General features: G+C 43.4%; 1 protein-coding gene across 2 annotated transcripts in view; it reads right to left on the minus strand.

The window, feature by feature from the left end:
* The window catches only part of adgrl2a (adhesion G protein-coupled receptor L2a), an 852977-nt gene that overhangs the window by 624570 nt on the left and 206102 nt on the right, over window positions 1–22305 (minus strand). The gene's annotated exons all lie outside the window — the stretch shown is intronic.

Genomic DNA, 22305 nt, shown 5'->3' on the forward strand with positions numbered 1-22305 from the left:
ACGCAAAGTGCTGGAGGAACTCAGCAGGTCAGGCAGCATCCATGGAGGAGAATAAACTGTCGACATTCCAAGGCCAAGACCCTTCATCAGCTCTGACTATTTAATCATCTCCATAGATGCTGCCTGACCTTCTGACTTACTCCAAAGTTTACGTATTATTTTATTTAAAGACACAGTGCAGAACACACCTTTCTGGGCCAAGGAGACAATGTGAGGAAACCGGAGTTGCTGGAGGCAGCCCACACGGTCATGAAGACAACATATATACTCTTTACAGACAGCAGTGGAAATTGAACCCCAAACTCCGACAACCTAAGCTGTAATAGCAACGAACTACCGTGGCATCCATTTTGTGTGTCTTAGTCTGGATTTCTGGCATCTGTAGACTCTTTTGTGTTTATGACCTTCAGCCAGCTGGCCCATGCCAACGAAAATACTTTTATGTGCTAGATATTTTTATGATTTCACGTTTTTATTTTCTTTTGTTAGGCTCATATCACTCTGAACCTTTTCAATCATGTACCTGTCTAAATGTCTTTCGAACACTGCAATTACTTGCCTCAACCACTTCTACCTGCTGCTTGTTCTGGATAACCACAGAAAAAAAGATGCCTCTTAGGTTTCGTTTTGAGAGGACTTGAATTTTTTTTGTATTTTATTAAGATACAGTGCAGAATAGGAGCTTCTGGCCCATCGAGCCATGCTACCCAGCAATCCCCAATTTAATCTTAACCTACTCACGGGACAATTTACGGTGACCATTTAACCTACCAACCAGTACATCTTTGGACTTTGGGAGTAAACTGGAGCACCTGGAAGAAACCTATGTGGTCACAGAGAGAACCTACAGTCTCCTTAAAGAGAGTAGTGGTGGGAATAGAGCCTGGGTCGCCTGCACTGTGAAGCGCTGTGATAACCACTATGCCACTGTACTGTGCTATAAAAGCAAAGATGCAATGCTGACTCTTTATAACCATTGGTCAGACTGCACCTGGAGTATCATGAGCAGCTCTGGCCCCTTGTGCTGATGTTGGAGAGAGTCCGGAGGATGTTTACGAGAATGATCCCAGGAAGGAAGGAGTTAATGTATGAGGAGCGTTTGATAGCTCTTGGCCTGTACTTGCTGGAGCTTAGAAGAATGAAGAGGGATCTCACTGAAACTTATTGAATACTGAAAGGCTTGGACAAAGTGGACTTGGAAAGGATGTTTTCTCTAATGGGGGAGGTGGGGAGGAGGGTTCAGGACCCGAGGGCACATCCTCAGAGTGGAGATGAAGAGACATTTCTTTAGCCAGAAGGTGGAATTCATTGCCATACGTTGTATTTAAAGCAGAGGTTGATAGGTTCTAGGCTCCTTATTGCTGGTAACGAGGATAAGCTCCCACTATCTATTAAATACTACCATACGCGTACATCTAAAAGAGCCTCTGACAACCAAGTCCAGCTTTTGTAATTCACTTGTGGCTTAGTTACTAAACACAGTGGAACTGTTTCTACTGATAGGGGAAGCGGAAAAAGCGGTTTACTGATGCCTTAAAACAGGTCATTTCGGACAGATTGTACTCTTCATTCGTGGTTGGCAGCTCATCTAGGAGAAGGAGAACTCTGATCTCAAATCTCTGTTTCCTTGCGACCATACCCACTCAAGGGAAGACTTTAGATGTAATCCCCAAAGATAAATCCAGAGTGGAGACCCCAAGGCTGTCCCACATTGAGTTCAATGCTGAATGGCAACCCCTGCGATACCAAACTCTTTTGGTCTCTGCCATTTCATCAGCTGCTAGGAGAGGGGGAGACTGCTGCCTGGGCTGGAGCATGCTTTTCTTGTCCTGGCTTGCATATGACAGCTAGGACTCAACATACATGGTCAACCCCAACCAACGGAGGGACTCTGATAGGTTCTTGATAAGTCAGAACGTCAAAGATCTTACCATAGAAACAGGCTCTTCAGCCCAACCAATCCAGACCAATCTAAGCTAGTCCCATTTCACACTTCGGCCTGAGTGAATTTTGTAAATTGTTACTGTACCAACTTCCCCACTAGATCATCCCAAATACTCATCACCCTCAATGTAAAAAGACCACAGAGTCATAGGGTGAAACAGCACCAAAATGGAATCACAGGGTCACGAGGGATTGAGATAAGGTGTATCTATTTCCCAAGGCCACGGAATCTGAATTCAAAGAGGGTGACTATTTAAGTTTAGGTGAGAAAGACTTAGACTGTAAGACTATAAGAAATAGAAGCTCGTCGAGACTGCTCCAGGGCTGATTTATTATCCCTTTCAACCCCATTCTCCTGCCTTCTCCCCATAACCTTTGATGCCATTACTAATCAAGAACCTATCGACCTCCACTTTAAATATGCCCAATGCCCTGGCCTCCACAGCTGTCTGTGGCAATGAATTTCAAAGATTCACCACCCTCTGGCTAAAACAAAATTCCTCCTCATCTCTGCTCTGAATGGACGTCCATGTATTCTGATGATATATGACTCAAGAATCTAGAATCGTTGCCCTAAAGGGTAAAGGTGACAGAGTCAATCACAGAACAATATAGCAGAGGAAAGGCCCTTCAGCCTACAATGTTGTGCTGAACTAATTAAACCAATGCACTAATTAATCTAACTCCTTTTCCCTATAGATTAACAACATCACCATCATCTCTCCATCTCCCTGCGCCAGTCTCCTAAATACTCCTCTGCTATCTGCCCGGTTTGGGCAGCACGGTAACATAGAAGTTAGTCGGGGTTCAATTCCTGCTGCTGTCTGCAAAGAACTTGCACTTTCATGCTGTGACCGTTTGGGTTTCCTCTAGATGTTTCAGTCACCTCCAACAACCCAAGGATACACAGGTTAGGTTGGTGAATTGTGGGCATGCCAGTTTGACGCCAGGAGCAAGGTGACACTTGACGGCTGCCCAGCACATCCTCGGACTGTGTTGGTCGCTGATGGAAATGACACATTTCACAGTATACTTTGACTCAATGTTGTAATGTAAAGCTAATCCTTAGTCTTTAAAAGTCCTGCTTTAAAAAGTTAGTGCTGCTGCTCTCTTCTTTTTGGGAACTTGAACCACAAGCCCTGCACTATATCTTTTACCCTATCTCCATGGTGGTGTAGCAGTTAGAGCAATACTATCACTGCTCGAGGCATCGGAGTTCGGAGTTCAATTCTGGTGTCCTCTGTTAGCAAGTTTTTACACTCCTTCCCATGTGCGCGTGGGCTTCCACCCATAGTCTAAAGACGTACTGGCTAGTAGGTTAATTGATCATTGTAGATTGTCTCATGATTATGCCAGGGTTAAGTAGGTGGGTTGCTGGGCAGCACAGCTCAAAGGGCCGAAAGGCCCTGTTCTGTGCTGTATCTCTAAATAATTAAATCAAATAACCTTATTTTCATTTCAATTGGGGGGGCATCTTCATGGAAACAGGGTATAAATGGAATCTCACATGGATATATTAACATGATCAATGCCCAGGATGAACCTGCAAGATACCAAAAGACAGGCAAATGCGTCCTCAAAAGATGGCAGACCTGAAACCCAAAAGTGATCAATAGCTGCCTGAACTCTCCTGACCCCTGCAGCAGAGCAAACAAACAAAATCTCCTCATGAGAATTGTTCGCGCTGTCATAGAAATCACTTCAAAAGCCCCGAGAAAGAGACAAAAAAGCAGAGAAATTTCACTATCACCCACATGCATTGAAAGTAAGGGGACCCCAGCTTCAAGTCATCAATACACTTTAGTCAGACAGATTCAGAATAACATTTATCCATGTTCTTTCAGAGTCCGGTTACTGAAACCTTCTTTGCATTCTTCTTTTAATTTCCCTGCTCTGTTAATATGCATTTAGCCATGTCTCCAGGTTAATTCAGACACAAATTAGTCAGCGCCGTACTCAATAGGACTGTGTCTATCATTCACTGTGCTTTTATTCTGCTTCTCAGTAAATGGATGACACTTTCACGGCCACACGTGGGACACTCGGATGTCCCCAGAAGTTGTCGGAGAAAACTATTGTTTTTTTTTAATCAACTAAGCAGCTGGTGAGATCCTTTCACGATCCCAAGCGGCAACGAAGCAGGAATCGCAGGGTTTCTTCTCGGATAAGCAAATATGAACATTTGGATTTTCTAACAACAATATTGCACCTTTCACGATTGGATAGAAACCAGCTGGGCTCTCGACAAGCAAGAGGAAACCTCCCCCCAGCTCAAAAATTACTTCTCCTATTGAGAGGGGCTAAAGAGTTTGCACCTGTGTTCCTTGGAGTTTAGAAGAATGAGGGGCAATCTTATTGAAATGTATGATCCAAAATTAGCTTAACAAAATAGCACTGAGTTGTTAGCGGGAAAGCCTTGAACATGGTTCACTGTTTCATGATAAAGGGCCGGACAATTAAATATTTATAATTATTTGTTGTGTATTTAATATCTGAGTAAAATTGAAAATATACTGTTTGATTAAGCATTTTTTGTTGTTTACATAATGCATTTCAGATTACATGTAAAATACGTAAATGGCATACACCATCACACCACCAGATGATAAATTCACACCTTGCTTAAAGTAAAAATGAAGTTAAACTCACAACCTAGCTCGTTTTCCTTTCAATCAGTTTGCGTTTTGGAGTTACAAAACATTAGCAATTTAATTTTAGAGATACAGCACAGTAGGAATTACACCAATAAATCTACTAACCCATACATCTTTGAAACATGGGAGGTACAGGAACCGAAACCCACGCAGTCATGGGAGAAGATACCAACTCCTTACAGCCTGGGTTGCTGATGCTGTAGTAGTATTATGCTAACTGCCATGTTACTGTGCCACCACAAAACAGATGGCACGGTGGGGTAGTGCCTAGTGTATTACTTTGCAGTGCCACGATTGGGGTTCAATTATCGCAGGTGTCTGTAAGGGGTTTGTCTGTTCTCTCCATGACTGCGTGGGTTTCCTCCGGGTGCTCTGCTTTTCTCTCACATACCAAAGACAAGCGGGCTAGGGTTAGTAAGTTGCGGGCAAGGTATGTTGGCGTTGGAAACATGGCACCTCACAAGGACTGCTCCCTGTGTAGCCTCGGACTCTGATGCCCGTTGATACAACTGGTGCATTTCATTGTGCGTGTGAGAAATAAAGCTAATCTTTAAAATATCAAATGTGAGCCATGTAGAATTTTGTTCTCTCAGAGGTCTTCACGTCATTTGGAAAAGCAGCCAGGAGAATTAAAGACCTCTTCACCCTGGACATTCCCTCCTTCCACCGCGTCCATTAGGCAGTAGATTCAGAAACCTGAAAGCACCAATGGCCATGCCTTGACACTGCTGCTGTAAGACTTTGGAGTGGTCCCCTAAAACAATCATTTGGACTCCTGTTCTTACAATTGTCAAGACTACTAACTGCTACTCTACTGCAGCGTTAAGGCCTTGCCATGGGCAAAGGGCACCAGAGTAATGTAGCAGTCAGCATGATGCTATTACAGCTCGGGCATCGGATTTTGGAGTTCGTGTCCAAGTCCAGTGCTGCATGCAAGGAATTTGTACGTTCTTATGTGATTGTGTAAGTTTCGTCCGGGTGCTCTGGTTTCCTCCCACATTCCAAAGACACACCGGCTTGTAGATCAATTGGTCATTGCAAATTGTTCCATGATTAGGCCAGGGTTAAATAGATGGGCTCCTGGGCAGTGTGGCTCATTCAGCCAGAAGGGCTTGTTCTGTGTTGTATCTCTAAATAAATAAATATTAATAATACAATCTACCTTGTTCTGACTTTATAGACTATTTCTGTAAATGTAACACTTTATTCTGCATTATGTTATTTCTTTTCCTGTGATTGGCTGGAGGGGAAGCTCTCAGCTGGGGTATTAAGGTAAGGTTCTCCCCTCGTATTCTGTCCTTTCTAGATGGAGCAGAAGAATCCTGTACACATGACATAACGGTGTCATGGCCCAAATTCATCTATTGCTGATTGCAGACCCAGCCAGCTCCACCACGGGTACCAGCCTCCCCACCATTGAAGACATCTTCAGGAGGTGGTGCCTATAGAAGGCAGGACCCTCCCCATCTGGGCCATGCTCTCTACTGCACATAAGAGTGTAGATGTGCAAAGTCCAGCTCTCTTCAGCCTCCTCAGAAAGCAGAAGCATCGGTAAGCTTTCCTGATTGTGGAGGATGTGTTCTGGGCCAGGAAAGGTTCCTAAACACAACAGGAGAGACAGTGTGATCAAAGACCTGGACCCATTGCAATTTGCCTGTCGCCACAGTAGGTCAATGGCAGATGCAATCTCAATGGCTCTCCACACGGCTTTCGACCACCTGGACAACACAAACACCTACATCAGGATGTTGTTCATCAACTATAGCTCAGCATTTAATATCATCATTCCCACAATCTTGATTGAGAAGTTGCAGAACCTGGGCCTCTGTACTTCCCTCTGTAATTGGATCCTTGACTTCCTAACTGGAAGACCACAATCTGTGTGGATTGATGATAACATATCCTCCTCACTGACGATCAACACTGGTGCACCTCAGGGGTGTGTGCTTAGCCCACTGCTCTACTCTCTACATACACATGACTATGTGGCTAGGCAGAGCTCAAATACCATCTATAAATTTGCTGATGATACAATCATTGTTAGTAGAAACTCAGGTGGTGACGAGAGGGCATACAGGAGTGAGATATGCCAACTAGTGGAGTGGTGCCGCAGCAACAACCTGGCATTCAACGTCAGTAAGACAAAAGAGCTGATTGTGGACTTCAGGAAGTGTAAGACAAAGGAACACATAGCAATCCTCATAGAGGGATCAGAAGTGGAGAGAGTGAGCAGCTTCAAGTTTCTGGGCATCAAGTTCTCTGAGGATCTAACCTGATCCCAACATACTGATGTAGTTATAAAGAAGGCAAGACAGCGGCTATATTTTATTAGGAGTTTGAAGATATTTGGCATGTCAACAAATACACTCAAAAACTTCTATAGTGGTACCGTGGAGAGCATGGTATGGAGGGGCTACTGCACAGGACCAAAAGAAGCTGCAGAAGGTTGTAAATCTAGTCAGCTCCATCTTGGGTACTAGCCCACAAAGTACCCAGGACATCTTTAGGGAGCGGTGTCTCAGAAAGGCAGTGTCCATTATTAAGGACCTCCAGCACCCAGGGCATGCCTTTTCTCACTGTTACCATCAGGTAGGAGGTACAGAAGCCTGAAGGCACACACTCAGTGATTCAGGAACAGCTTCTTCCCCTCCGCCACCCAATTCCTAAATGGACATTGAATCTTTGGACACTACCTCATTTAAAAAAAAATACAGTATTTCTGTTTTTGCATGTTTTTAAAAAATCTATCCAATATATGTAATTGATTTTCTTGTTTATTTATTATTATTATTTTTATTTTATTTATTATTATTTTTTCTCTGCTATATTATGTATTGCATTGAACTGCTGCTGCTAGGTTAACAAATTTCATGTCACATGCCTGTGATAATAAACCTGATTCTGATTCTGATCTTCAGATGCATGGTATCAAGTTTAATTTCCTTTCCCTGCATAGAGTCCCAGAGGATTACAGTGCAGAAACAGACTCTTCGGTCCTCCTTGCCTGTGCCAAACTGTTACTCTGCCTCATGCCATCGACCACAGTCCTCCATACCCCTCCCATCCATGTCCCTATCCAAATTTCTCTTAAATGTTGCAATCAAGCCCGCATCTGTCAACTCGCTTTACACTCGCACCACGTTCTGAGTGGAGAAGTTTCCCCTCAGATTCCCCTTAAATATTTCACCTTTCACCCTTGACCCATCAGCTCTCATGCTAGTCTCAGTGGAAAAAGCCGGCTTGTATTAACCCTTTCCTTACCCCTCATAGTTTTCTATACCTCTAGAAAATCTTCCTCCATTCTCCTATGGTCCAGGGAATGAAGTCCTAACCTGTTCAACCTTCCCCTGTAACTCAGGACTTCAAGACCCGGTAACATTCTTGTAAATTTTCTCTGCACTCTTTCAATCTTATTGACATCTTTCCTGTAGTTGGTGACCAGAACAGCTCACAATGCTCCAAATTCTGACTTGTTTCGCTTGAGATTTTTTGATGATAAATATAAAATCAATCCAATCTGACCGGCTTGCTTCATCGCCCCGCAGACATGTGTCATCCTCTGTTTGCTTTCTCTCCCCTGGTCCCAGAGCATAGACAGCGCGGTTCTCGCCGAGCGGTTCTACAAAGGTCAGATGCCTTGGATAACGTGCTTGATCCTGAATGCATGTAAGCAGATTGTTTTATGAGATGCAGGGCTTTTTTGCACTCCCCCACGTTATGAGTCTTGACCTTCTTTTTGTGTCATGAATTTTCAAATGAGTTCAGGGAAGGATTGTTACTGCTGCTGTGTACATTCTGTTAAAACCCCAGGCAGAATGTTAAAAGAAATACCGTCTAATCATGACAACACTCCACCTGGGACCAGCACGAGTTTGGCTTCACATGACAAGGCAGCCAGCCACTGATGTCAGAAACCGCACTGCATTTTGCAAGGAGGAATTCATTTTTTTATTACTAACTTGCGGACCTGTTGCACACCGTTCTGACACTCATCAGGCCAGTGTCCCACAGTGTACATTCAGTAATCTTTGGTTTGTCCAAAACTCAGCTATGTATGTCCTGAGTCCAGCTATCTCAAGCCCCTCGTGCACATTAACCTACATAGTTCATGAATGTCTTGGTTTTCAAAATGCTTATTCACACACCTTTTTCTTTGCTCAACACATCTCCACCTTCCCTAACTCCAGAAACCCCTCCATCTCTACCCTCCCTATCTCCAGAAACCCCTCCATCTCTACCCTCCCTATCTCCAGAAACCTTTCCATCACCATCCTCCCTGTTTTTAGAAACCGCTCCATCTCTACCCTCCCCATCTCCAGAAACCCCTCCATCTCCACCCTATTTCTCTTTGTCTGCCTCTCTATCTCTCTGCCTGTCCATCTCATTCTGTCTCGCTGGCACTCTTACTATTCTGTCTTACACTCCCTGTCTCTCTCTCTATCTCTCACTCCATCTCTCTCTCTCCCCCCTCACGCTCTCCCTATCTCTGTTCCTCCTCTCTCTCTCTCTCTCTTTCTGCATGTCTCTATCTCTCACTCCCACTTTCTCTCTTGATCTTTTGAATGTGATCTCAGGAACAAGCCCCCTTAAACCCTCTGAGTCTCTTTTTCCTATAAGATAGTCTATAAAACCAAGCAAGTCTGTCCTAATAACCTCGTCTTCTGTGGCCGGATGCCAACCCTGTAATAGGATGTTTTACTTTGTTAACTATACAGCATAAGCGTTTTGTTGTTATTCTTGAACGAAGACCAGGGTGCAATGCAAGACTATGATATTTAACCATTGGGCAGGAGCAAAGTTTCTGCTTAAACAGCTTTGTCCCCCGAAGGCCATTTGTTCAGTGCATTCCTGTGGGACAGGACCTTGAATTGTATACATATTAACCGAGATGGCAGCTGTTTGTAAATCTCCTTGGGGAGAGGCCAGTTTGCCAACATCCAAGAAAAATCCCCCACAGGAAAGAACTGACTTTCAATAGAAAATAGACAGTAGGTGCAGGAGTAGGCCATTTGGCCCTTCTAGCCAGCACCGCCATTCACTGTGATCATGGCTGATCATACACAATCAGTACCCTGTTCCTACCCTCTCCCCATATCCCTTGACCCTGCTATCTATAAGAGCTCTACCTAACTCTCTCTTGAATGCATCCAGAGACTTGGCCTCCACTGTCTTCTGGGGCAGAGCATTCCACATATCCACCACTCTTTGGGTGAAAAAGTTTTTCCGCATCTCTGTTCTAAATGGCCTACCCCTTATTCTTAAACTGTGGCCTCTAGTTCTGGACTCACCCATCAACGGGAGCATGCTTCCTGCCTCCAGTGTGTCCAATCCCTTAATAATCTTATATGTTTCAATCAGATCCCCTCTCATCCTTCTAAATTCCAGTGTATACAAGTCCAGTCGCTCCAATCTTTCAACATATGACAGTCCCGCCATTCCAGGAATTAACCTTATGAACCTATGCTGCACTCCCTCAATAGCAAGAATGTCCTTCCTCAAATTTGGAGACCAAAACTGCACACAATACTCCAGGTGGGGTCTCACCAAGGCCCTGTACAGCTGCAGAAGGACCTCTTTACTCCTATACTCAATTCCTCTTTTTATAAAAGCCAGCATGCCATTAGCTTTCTTCACTGCCTGCTGTACATGCATGCTTGCTTTCATTGACTGATGTACAACACCTAGATCTCGTTGTACTTCCCCTTTTCCTAACTTGACTCCATTTAGATAGTAATCTGCCTTCCTGTTCTTGCCACCAAAGTGGATAACCTCACATTTATCCACATTAAACTGCATCTGCCATACATTTGCCCACTCACCCAACCTGTCCAAGTCACCCTCCATTCTTATAACATCCTCCTGACATTTCACACTGCCACCCAGCTTTGTGTCATCAGCAAATTTGCTAATGTTACTTTTAATCCCTTCATCTAAATCATTAATGTATATTGTAAACAGCTGCGGTCCCAGCACCGAACCTTGCGGTACCCCACTGGTCACAGCCTGCCATTCCGAAAGGGACCCATTAATCACTACTCTGTTTCCTGTCAGCCAGCCAATTTTCAATCCATGTCAGTACTCTGCCCCCAATACCATGTGCCGTAATTTTGCCCACTAATCTCCTATGTGGGACTTTATCAAAAGCTTTCTGCAAGTCCAGGTACACTACATCCACTGGCTCTCCCTTGTCCATTTTCATAGTTACATCCTCAAAAAACTCCAGAAGATTGGTCAAGAAGGGATTTATTTCCCTTCATAAATCCATGCTGACTCAGACTGATCCTTCTACTGCTATCCAAATGTGTCATAATTTCCTCCTTTATAATTGACTCCAGCATCTTTCCCACCACTGACGTCAGGCTAACCGGTCTATAATTCCCTGTTTTCTCTCTCCCTCCTTTCTTGAAAAGTGGGACAACATTAGCCACCCTCCAATCAGCAGGAACTGTTCCTGAATCTATAGAACATTGGAAAATGATTACCAATGTGTCCACGATTTCAAGAGCCACCTCTTTAAGTACCCTGGGATGCAGACCATCAGGTCCCGGGGACTTATCAGCCTTCAGACTCAACAGTCTATCCAACACGGTTTCTTGCCTAATATAAATTTCTTTCAGTTCATCCTTTACCCTAGTTCCTTTGGCCACTATTACATCTGGGAGATTGTTTTTGTCTTCCCTAGTGAAGACAGATCCAAAGTACCTGTTCAACTCGTCTGCCATTTCCTTGTTCCCCATAATAAATTCACCCGTTTCTGTCTTCAATGGCCCAATTTTGGTCTTAACTATTTTTTTGCTATTCACATACCTAAAGAAGCTTTTACTATCTTCCTTTATATCCTTGGCTAGTTTACCTTCGTACCTCATTTTTTCTTGGCGTATTGCCTTTTTTGTTATCTTCTGTTGCTCTTTAAAAGCTTCCCAGTCCTCCGGTTTCCCGCTCATCTTTGGTATGTTATACTTCTCTTTTATTTTTATACTGCCCTTTACTTCCCTCGTCAGCCATTGCCACCCCTTACTCCCCTTAGGATCTTTCATCCTCTTTGGAATGAAAGATGTAGTATCTTATCATACTTGAGCTGTTGGATATTAAATTACTTCAAAAAAATAGCAAATGATAGAAAAATTCCGGAGACTATACGATATAGGAGCAGAATCAGGCCATTTGGCCTATCAGGACTGCATTGCCACTCCATCGTAGCTGGTTTATTATCTCTCTCATCCCTATTCTCCATTTGCCTTCCTGTAACCTTTGACACCCTGATTAATCAAGAACCTATCAACCTCCACTTTAAAGATACCCAATGACTTGGTCTCCACAGCCCTGCTTGGCTAACACAGTTTGTATGTTCTCCCGGTGACTGCGTGGGTTTCCTCCTACATTACAAAGATGTATGTCTGCCTTCTCCCAGTAACCTTTGACACCCTGACTAATCAAGAACCTAACAACTTCTGCTTTAAATATACACGATGACTTGGCCCCCATAGCTGCATGTGGCAATGAGTTCCAGAGATTCACCACTCTCTGGCTAAAGAAACACCTCCTCATCTCTGTTTAAAGCATACTTCACTCTATTCTGAGGCTGTGCCTTCTGGTCCTAGGCACCCTCGCTCTAAGAAATATCCTCTTCACATCCACTCTACCTAGCCTTTCAATATTCAATAAGTTTCAGTGAGATCTCCCCCCCCCCCCTCCCCAATTTTCAAAACTCCAGCAAGTACAGGGCCAGAGCATCAAACATTTCTCATGCATTAACCCTTTCATTCTGGGATTATTCTCGTGAACCACCTCTGGACCCTCTCCAATGCCAGCACATCCTGTTTTAGATAAGGGCCCTATCCAAGCTAATTCTATTTGTCAGTATTGTTACCCATACGCTTCTCAACAGTTCTAATCCATGTACCTTTAAAAGCTGTTACTGCACCTGCCTCAACCACTTCGCTTGGCAGAAATGTTGAAGGGTCAACTTGTTATTCCTTTCCATAGATGCTGCCTGACCTGCTGAGTTCATCCAGCATTTTGCATACGTTCTACCCTACAGTTTTTGATTCCTTAGCCTTGGGAAAAGACTGCGGGCATTCACCCTATGACCCCCATGATATTATACACCTACAGTACTGTGCAAAAGTCTTAAGCACAGATATACATATAGCTAGGATGCCAAAGACTTTTGCACAGAAGTGTATTTGTCAACGTGGAGTAGAGAGCAAGTTTGTAAATCTGGTGGGAGCAAAGGATGTTAGGAATGGCCAGGAGGGGTATGGGACAGGTAGCAGAGAAGGAATGTCAGAGGTGAGTGCAGACACATCCAGCACTGAGACACCAATCGAGGTCATTTGACTCCAAACAATTGGTTTATTGAGCAGTATGGAATGTCTCTCTGGTGCTTCCTGCTCCCTCCCCTCTCCCTTCCCCTTTTCCCAAACATGATTCCCCTCTCCCTGCCCCCTTCACACTCTCAGTCCACAATAGAGACCCATATCAGAATTAGGTTTATTATCACTCGAATATATCATGAAATTTGTTTTTTTTTGTGGCAGCAGTACAATGCAATACATAAAATTAATACAGCACTGTACGAAAGTCTGAGGTACCCTCGCCATATATACGTCCTGCTGAAGGGTCTCGGCCCGAAACGTTGACTGCACTCTTTTCCGCAGATGCGGTCTGGCCCGAGTTCCTCCAGAATCGATGAGAAGACTACTCACAAAGACTGGCAAAAGAAGATAAACTGTGCGAATACCCAAAAAAAAAAAAAAAAAAAAAAATTATAAATAAATAAATAATACCAACGACATGAGTTATAGAGTCCCTGAAAGTGAGTTGACAGGTGGTGGAATCAGTTCAGTGTTGGGATGTGAAGTTATACATGCTGGCTTTGGAGCCCGATAACTGTTCCTGAACCTGGAGGTGTGGGACCTAAGGGTCCTCTACCTCCTTCTGGGTGGTAGCATCGAGAACAGAGCTCGTTTCTGTCATGGGAAAAGTATTTCTGGTACTCACCTTATTAAATAAGTAGTAAATAATACTGAGAATGCGTGGTAGAGTCCTTGAAAGTAAGTCTGTAGATGTGGAATCAATTCAGAGTTGAGGTGAGTGAAATTGCCAACTCTGGTTCAGGAGCCTGATGGTTGAGGGGACATTGGCATTGCACCCTCAGTATTGGTTTGTCATTGTCACGAGATCCAAACCACAGTGGAAAAGCATTTGCTTCTGTGCATGCTGACATCAATTATGCCAAAGCAGCAAAAAGAAAACAGTGCACAATATAATTATTTAGAGATACAGTACAGTAACAGGCCATTCTGACCCAGTGATCCCACACCACCCAGTTACACCCATGTGGCCAATTAACTTACTAAGTTATATGTCTTTGGAATGAGGGAGGAAACCAGAGCACTTGGAGTAAGACCACGTAGTCACAGGGCGAACTCTCAAATCCCTTACAGACAATGGCGTTGTAAAAGCATTATGCTAACTGCTACATGACCATGTCACCTCTGCGTAGCAGCTAAAGAGGAAGTGTATGCAATAGGACTCTGTCTCTAAAAACTGCATCAGGATTGTAGTTATAATAAGGTTTGGTGTCTTTTATGAGTTTGTATTTTAAAGCACAAATTTATGAAGATTGCCTCTTGATTGTGCCTGTGTAAGTAATTAGATTAGGTTAAGCTGCTGCAGGATCCTGTAAAGTGTTGGATTGTTTCTGGTTTTTCCTGGCATTTTCTGCAGTTATCATCACAAATTTGTTGGTCTTTTATGATCTATTTTTGATAAATTTTGTGTTAACCATTTGGCCCTGTATTACCACAAGGAATAATATACACCATATTTTATAATGCTGTTAACACTGTAAATATGTGCTAGGATAATAATTATAATTATAATTATGATTATACCAGCACTTACTTACAGTGTAAACAGCATTATAAAATGTGGTGTAAAATGTGGTACAAAGCTAGCTGTTTTGCAGGAGCATTGTACTTTAAGACGGGGAAAAAGATAAGTTAACATAGACTTAAATTAACATAGGTTATGCATAGCTTACATGACAAAATAAATATGATAAATGAAAGAAGTCCAAGGGCCATGAGATGGCTGACGGCTCATGAAATTTACCACCAACTTCTCATGAACAACACACACATCACAGGAATGAACACAATGACTTCCGAAGCCTCCTTCTCCCAACACACATGACCCCATACTGTTCGTCCGTTATGTGTGATACAATCCCTTGCACCCTCACCATTCCTTTACACGAAGTAAACAAAACTGATGCAGCACTTCAATGTGAAACTACCTGTCAAAACACTCCAGAAGTCGAACACAGCTTACTGCTGAGGGCTTGGGATCACACAGAAAGCTGGAAGAGCTCAACAGGTCAGCAGAGGAAGGAATCTGATAGGAGAGGAGAGTGGACCATGGGAGAAAGGGAAGGGTGAGGGGCACCAGGGGCAGCTGAAAGACAGATGAGAAGAGGTAAGAGTCCAGAGTGAGGAAATGAAGTAGAGGGAATGGAGAGAGAGGCAAAAATACCAGAGGCTGGAGAAATTGATGTTCATGCCATTAGGTTGGTGGCTACTTAGAAGGAACATTGGATGTTCCTTCTCCAAGCTGAGTGTAGCTTGATCATGGCATAAGAGGAGACCATGGACTGACGTGTCAGAACGGGAATGGAGTTAGATTTAAACTGGCTGGCCATCAGAAAACTCTGCTTTGTGCTGATGGAACGGAGTCTATGTCAGGTCTCACCAATGTAGAGGAGGCCACATCAGGAGCACCACATGCATACATGTAGCATCTACCTCCTTACTTTCAATTCCTGATGAAGGGTTTCAGCCTGAAACACTGACTGTTTATTCCATTCCATAGATGATTCCTGACCTGTTGAGTTCATTCAGAATTTTGTGTGTACTGCTCAGGATTTCCGGCATCTTGTGCTCTTGAAAAGAAACAATGCCTGAGAAAAAAAAGTTTCAAGAACACACTTAAGACCTATTGGGACATTCACTTGAAAACCTCTTGCCAGAGAGAAATGACTGACCTTAATATGATCTAATGAATCTATGGAGGTGGTGTTGGTCTCCAGTTTCCATATTCCTCAGCACATTCTTAACATCAATGAAATTCTTAGAACCAGTCAAACTAGTTCAAAATGAGCAGTACACACAAAATGCTGGAGGAGCTCAGCAGATCAAGCAGCGCTTACGGAGGGGAATAAACTGTCAATGCTACAGGCCAAGACACTTCATCAGGACTGGAAAGAAAGGGGGAACATGCCAAAATAAAAAAGGTGGAGGGAGGGGCAGGAGGACAAGCTATAATACATTAGGTGAAGACAGATGTGTAGGAAAGGTAAAGGAGTGAAAAAGAGGGAATCTGATAGGAGAGAAGAGTGGACCATAGGCGAAAGAGAAGAAGGAAGGGTACCAGGGGAGGTGAGAGGCAGGTGAGGAAAAGAGGAGAGAGACCAGAGTGGGGAGGGAAAGGGGAGGGGGAAAAATAGAAATAGGAATCTCAGGAAGGAAAAATTGATTTTCACGCTGTCAGGTTGGAGGCTAGCCACATGCAATATGACATGTTGCTGCTCCACTCTGAAAGTGGCCTCATTGTGGCCGGAAAGGAGGCCATGGACTGACATGTCATCCACGTTGATGGAAAGACATTAATTTGGTTGGCCACCGTGAATTCCACTTCTGGCAGATGGAGCAGAGAAGCTCGACAGTAGTGCACACAGCATAGAAAAGAGCCAAGCAAGAGTGGATTTCTGCCATAGACCTGATGGGCAATAATAATAGTTCAGAGCACAAGAATATCCAGTTCAGAGTTCAATCCTGCCACTTTGAACCACGTGGGTTTATTCCAGGTGTTCCAGTTTCCTTTGACAATTCAGAGAAGTAACAGTTAGTAGGTTAATTGGTCATTGTAAACTGTCCTGTGATTAGGCTAGGGTTAAACAGGAAGATTGCTCATCAACACAGCTCATTGGACCAGAGGGCCTGTTCCATGCTGTGTCTCTAACTAAATATGTAAACACAAGGAATTCTACAGGTGCTGGGAATCCAGAGTAACAAAATGCTGGAGGAGCTCAGCATGTCAGGCAGCATCTTAGGAGAGGAATAGATAGTCGACACTTTGAATCAAGACCCTTCATCAGAACTGGAAAGGAAGGGAGCAGTATTCAGAAAGAGAAGGTAAGGAGATGAGAAGGAGTACAAACTGAGTGGTGACAGGTCAGACCAGCTTTGTGGAAGGGGTGGGGGGGGGGAGGAAGACGATTCTGCCTTCCTCTCCCTTTCTTTACAGTCCTGATAAAGAATTTTGGCCCAATTCATTGACCGGTTATTACTTTCAATTTACTCTTTATTGCTGCCTGACCTGCTGAGTTTCTCCAGCACTGTGTGTGCGTTGCTCTGGATTTCCCAGCATCTGCACAATCTCGCTTATGACTGGTCACACTGAACCCAGTTAACCTGGACATTACTGCCAAGAGAGAGCAGGTTACTGTAATAATACCGATGAACTAATTGTGATTTGCAACTTAAAATTTTTTTTAATTAAATTTTCAAATAGGTTACAGAAAGAAAACAGAAAATTATCGACCCGTTCTCCCCCCCCTCCCCTTAACCCCTCCCCCCTAACATATCCCTATAGAAAAAAAAAGAAAGAAAGAAAGAATGCCTGGATATCGGAAGATCCCCACATGCTCCATGGAGTTCATAATACCTTTAATATGTATATTTATTTCTTTCCCCAGATAACCAATAATTTTATCTTTGGAGCACCTATATATTTAATCCTATTTTTTGTAAATAGGGGCGTCAAATTTTCAGAAATATTTCATATTTATCTCTTAAATTATAAGTCATTTCCCACTTGAAAAAATTACTTGTGATTTGCAACTTCAGCCTGGACGAGGATTTAACACTGAACACAGCACAGTGTGTTAACACACACGTCAGCCTTTTGGCGGCATGGTAGTGGAGCGGTGATCACAATGCTTTACAACGTCAGCTGTAAAATTGATATGGGGTCAATTCCCACCACTACCTCTAAAGTCAATCCCCTGAACACCATAAAACCATAAGACCATAAGATATAGGAGCAGAATTAGGCCATTTGGCCCATCGTGTCTGTTCTGCCACTTCCTCATGGCTGATCCATTTTTCCTCTCAGCCCCAGCCTCCTACCTTCCCCTCATATCCCTTTATACCCTGACCAATCAAGAATCTATCAACTTCTGCCTTAACTATAGATGTAGACTTGGCTTCCACAGCTACCTGTGGCAATGAATTCCAGAGATTCCCCACCCTCTGGCTAAAGAAATTCCTCCTCACCTCCATTCTAAAAGGACGCCTGTCTATTCTGAGATTGCGTCCTCTTGTCAAAGACACGGTCACCATTGGAACCATCCTCTCCACATCCACTAGGTTTCAATTAGCTCTTTATAAGGCAAGCCGTTTAATCTTGGAATCATTTTCGTGAACCTCCCTTGAACCCTATCTGGCTTTAGCAAATCCTTTCAAAGATAGGGGCCCAAAACTGCCCACAAAACTCCAAGTGAGACCTCACCAGTGCTTTATAAACATTATATCCCTGCACTTATATTCTAGTCCTCTTAAAATGAGTGATAACATTGCATTTGTCTTCCTCACCACAAACCCAACCAGCAAATTAACCTTCAGGGAATCCTGCACAAGGACCCCCAAGTCCCTTTGTGCCTCACTTTTTTTTGTATTTTCTCTCCATTTAGAAATGGGGAAAAAATGTCAAAGTGCATGACCGTACACTTCTTGACATTGTATTCCATCTGCCACTTCTTTGCCCTTTCCCCTAATCTGTCTAAGTTCTTTTGTAGCCTCTCTACTTCCTGAAAAATACCTGCCCATCCACCTATCTGCAAATCTTGCACCATCATTGCCATCAAAGCCACCATCAAAAATATTGACAGGTAACGTAAAAAGAATCAGTCCCAACACAGACCCCTGTGGAACACCAGAAGTCACTGGAAACCATCCAGAAAAGGGTCCCTTTATTCCCGCTCTTTACCTCCTGCCAATCAGCCACTGCTTCTTCCATGCTAAAGTCTTTCCTGTAATACAGTGTAACTTGTAGTTTGTGAAGCAGCCTCATGTGTGACACCTTCTCGAAGGCCTTCTGAAAATCCAAGTACACAACATCAACCGATTCTCCTTTGTCTATCGTGCTTATTACTTCTTCAAAGAATTCCAACAAGTTTGTCAGGGAAGAATTTCCCTTGTGGAAAACATGCTGACTACTGCCTATTTTATCACATGTCTCCAAGTATCCTGAGACCGCATCCTTAATAATCAACTCCAACATCTTCCCAACCACTGAGGTCAGAATAATTGGCCTATAGTTTCCTTTCTTCTGCCTCTCTCCCTCCTTGAACAGTGCAGTAACATTTTTAGTCTTCCAAAAACATTCCAAGACCTAGTGATTCTTGAAAGATCAAGAATCGTGCTGCCACGATCTCTTCAGCCACCTCTTTCAGAACACTGGGGTGTCCATAATCTGGTCAACATGACTTATCCTGTTAGACTGTTTAAGGTAACGCTTTTATTAAAAAAAAGTTCTTCTCTTCTGATATTGTAAATCTGTGAACTTGTAATGCTTCTGTGACACTGTAATTTCCTTTAGGATCAATAAAGTATCTATCTATCAAATACTGATACATCTGACTTTAGCTTCTCCTTCTCAAATTTCAGGGTGAATTCAATCATATAATGATCACTTTGCCTGAAAGGCTCCTTAACCTTAAGCTCTCTAATCAATTCTGGTTCTTTGCAATCCAAAATAGCTGATCCCCTAGTGGGATGGACCATGAGCTGCTCTAAAAAAACCATCTCATCAGTATTTTAGAAGATCCCCCTCTTGTAATCCAGCACCAACCTGATTTTCCCAGTCTACCTGCATATTGATATCCCTCATGACTATTGTAACATTGCCCATCTCTCGTTGTAACTTGTAGACTATATCCTTCCTACTGCTAAGGGGTCTGTATATTATTCCCATCAGGGTCTTTTTACCCTTGCAGATCCGTAGCTCTTTCCACAAGAATTCAACACTATCGATCCAATGTCATCTCTTTCTAATGATTTGGTTTCATTTTTTACTAACAAAGCCATGCCATGTGTATCCTTGGACATTAAGTTCCCTGCTATAATCTTCTTTCAGTATGATTCACTGCTACATGCCAATCTGTAACAGTGCTACAAGTTCATTGACCTTATTCCGTACTGCACATTCAATTATAACACCTTCAGTCGGGTATTCATCCTTTTCAATTCTGTCAGCCTTTTACATTGCATCTCATCCTGTTGACTGCAATTTTGCCCAATCAACCACCTCTCCTTTCTTGGAGTCTCACTACACACTGCTTCTGAATGAATGAATGATCTTTATTGTCATTATACATAAATACAATGAAACTCTGTTTGGCTTCCTCTCAGGCAATTAAATAAAGCGGTAGATAGAAACAAGACAGTAATAGAAAAACAGTATTAAATAGATAAGTAGCAGAAAATAAGTTGCAGCAGCACCAGAATATCACAGTAATGCACAAAGTGCCGTTTGTGCGAGTATTTGAGTCCCTGTGAGTGCTCACAGTTTCAGTCACTGTTCTGTGGGAGTGATGTGATGGGGGCCACAGCTCTGGGGTAGAAGCTGTTCCTCAGTCTATTTGTTCTGGCTTTTAGTGTCCTGAACCTTTTGCTGGACGGCAGCGGGTCAAACAGGGAGTGGCCAGGGTGTGTGGTGTCTCTGGTTATGCTGATTGCTTTCCTCCTGACTCTGCTGGAATAGATGGTGTCAAGTCCTGGGAGCTCCATCCTGACAATTCGCTGGGCCGCCTTCACCACGCGATGCAGGTCTTGTCACTCAGCGGCTGTGCAGCTGGCATACCACACTGTGACGCTGTTGGTCAGGATGATTTCAATTGTGCTTCTGTAGAAGTTAAGCAACAGCTTTTGTAGGAGTTTGGCCTGTTTCAGCTTTCTGAGGAAGAAGAGTCTTTGTTGTGCCTTTTTTACAAGCAGCGAGGTGTTGGTGGTCCATGTCAGCTATTTTGACAACATAACTCCAAGGAACTTCAGGTTTTCTGCACTTTCCACTACTTCTCCATGTTTATAGAGGGGGATGTGTACTCTGTCCTTTGATCTCCTGAAGTCAGGCGACTTCTGTTTTGTAGACCAACTATCTCATCTTCAGCACTATCACTCCAGTTCCCATCCCACTGTTAAATTAGTTTAAACCCACCCGAACAACTCTAGCCAACCTGCCTGCAAGGATATTAGCTCCCCTCATGTTCAGATGTAACCCATTCTTCTTTTGCAGGTTATATCTTCCCCAGAAGAGATCCCAATGATCCATAAATTTGAACCGCTGCTACCTGCGCCAGTTTCTCAGCCATGCATTCACCTGCCACATTGAAGACCGGATGTCTCCAAGACTTCCCACATCCCACATACAGTACAGAACACTGCTCCTGGAGCTCCTCTCACTAATCTACCATACCCTAATAGATGAGAAATGAACAGGTAAGGGGAGGGAGAGAGAGGGAGAGAACAACTTACCTCACCCAAGCCTGATGAGCCAAAGCCATTCTAAAGACTGGCACACTCCAAAACAACGGCCACTCCGCTTGCACTTGAATTATCTTTACTGGCCCTTTCTAATGAATCCCTCTTGCTGATTGGTCACTCTTCAACTCAGAGAAACTACCACCAGCTCTGCCTTTAAAAAGTCTGATTAAAAAGTAGCTCTTTTTACGCATCCCTGATGTGGATTGTCCGACACAAGGATTTCCTCCAGGTGCTCCGGTCTCCTTCCACATTCCAAAGACATACGGGTCTGTGGTAGTAAGTTGTAGGCATGCCCTGTTGGCAAGCATGAAGGTGTTTGTGAACTGTCCCTAGCACATCCTCGGACTGCATTGGTCATTGATGCAAACGGCATAATTCACTGTACATTTCGATGTACAGGCCACAAATAAAGCTTTAATATTGAGATGAACTAATTAAACCAAGGAATCCCAACCTGGAGTCCACAAATTCCTTGCTTAATGGTATTGGTCCATGGCATAAAAAAGGTTGAGAACCCCTGAAATAAACCAATGACTCTTCATTAGATTCCGTTCTTCTGCCTGAACATGGTCCACATCCCTCCATTCTGTGTAGATTTTCTAAGGACCTCTTAAATGCATTTATGACTATATCTGCCTCCATCATCTCCACTGGCAGCACATTCCACACACACCTACCACTCGCTTGACATGTCTCCTTTGAGCTCCCCCCCGTTACATTAAATGTATGCCATCTAGTATTAGCATCAGAATCAGATTTACTGTCACTGAAACATGATGTGAAATTTGTAGTTTCTCAGCAGTGGTACAGTACAAAAACATAAAGATCTGTAAATTACAGAAATAAATTGTGCAAAAAAAAAAAGAAAAGAAGAGGTAGTAACACACACAAAATGCTGGAGGAAGTCAGCAGGCCAGGCAGTATCGATGGAGAGGAATGAACAGTTTACGTTTTGGGCCAAGACCCTTGATCAGGACTGAGGCCAGTGCTGATGGGTTCATGGACTGTTTAGAAATCTGAAGGCTGAGGGGATAAACTTGTTTCTAAAATGTTTGAGTGTGGGTTGTCAGGCTCCTGCCTCATCGATGGTAGGCGTGAGA

This window comes from Hemitrygon akajei, chromosome 12 (genome assembly GCF_048418815.1).
Source record: "Hemitrygon akajei chromosome 12, sHemAka1.3, whole genome shotgun sequence".
Taxonomy (NCBI): domain Eukaryota; kingdom Metazoa; phylum Chordata; class Chondrichthyes; order Myliobatiformes; family Dasyatidae; genus Hemitrygon; species Hemitrygon akajei.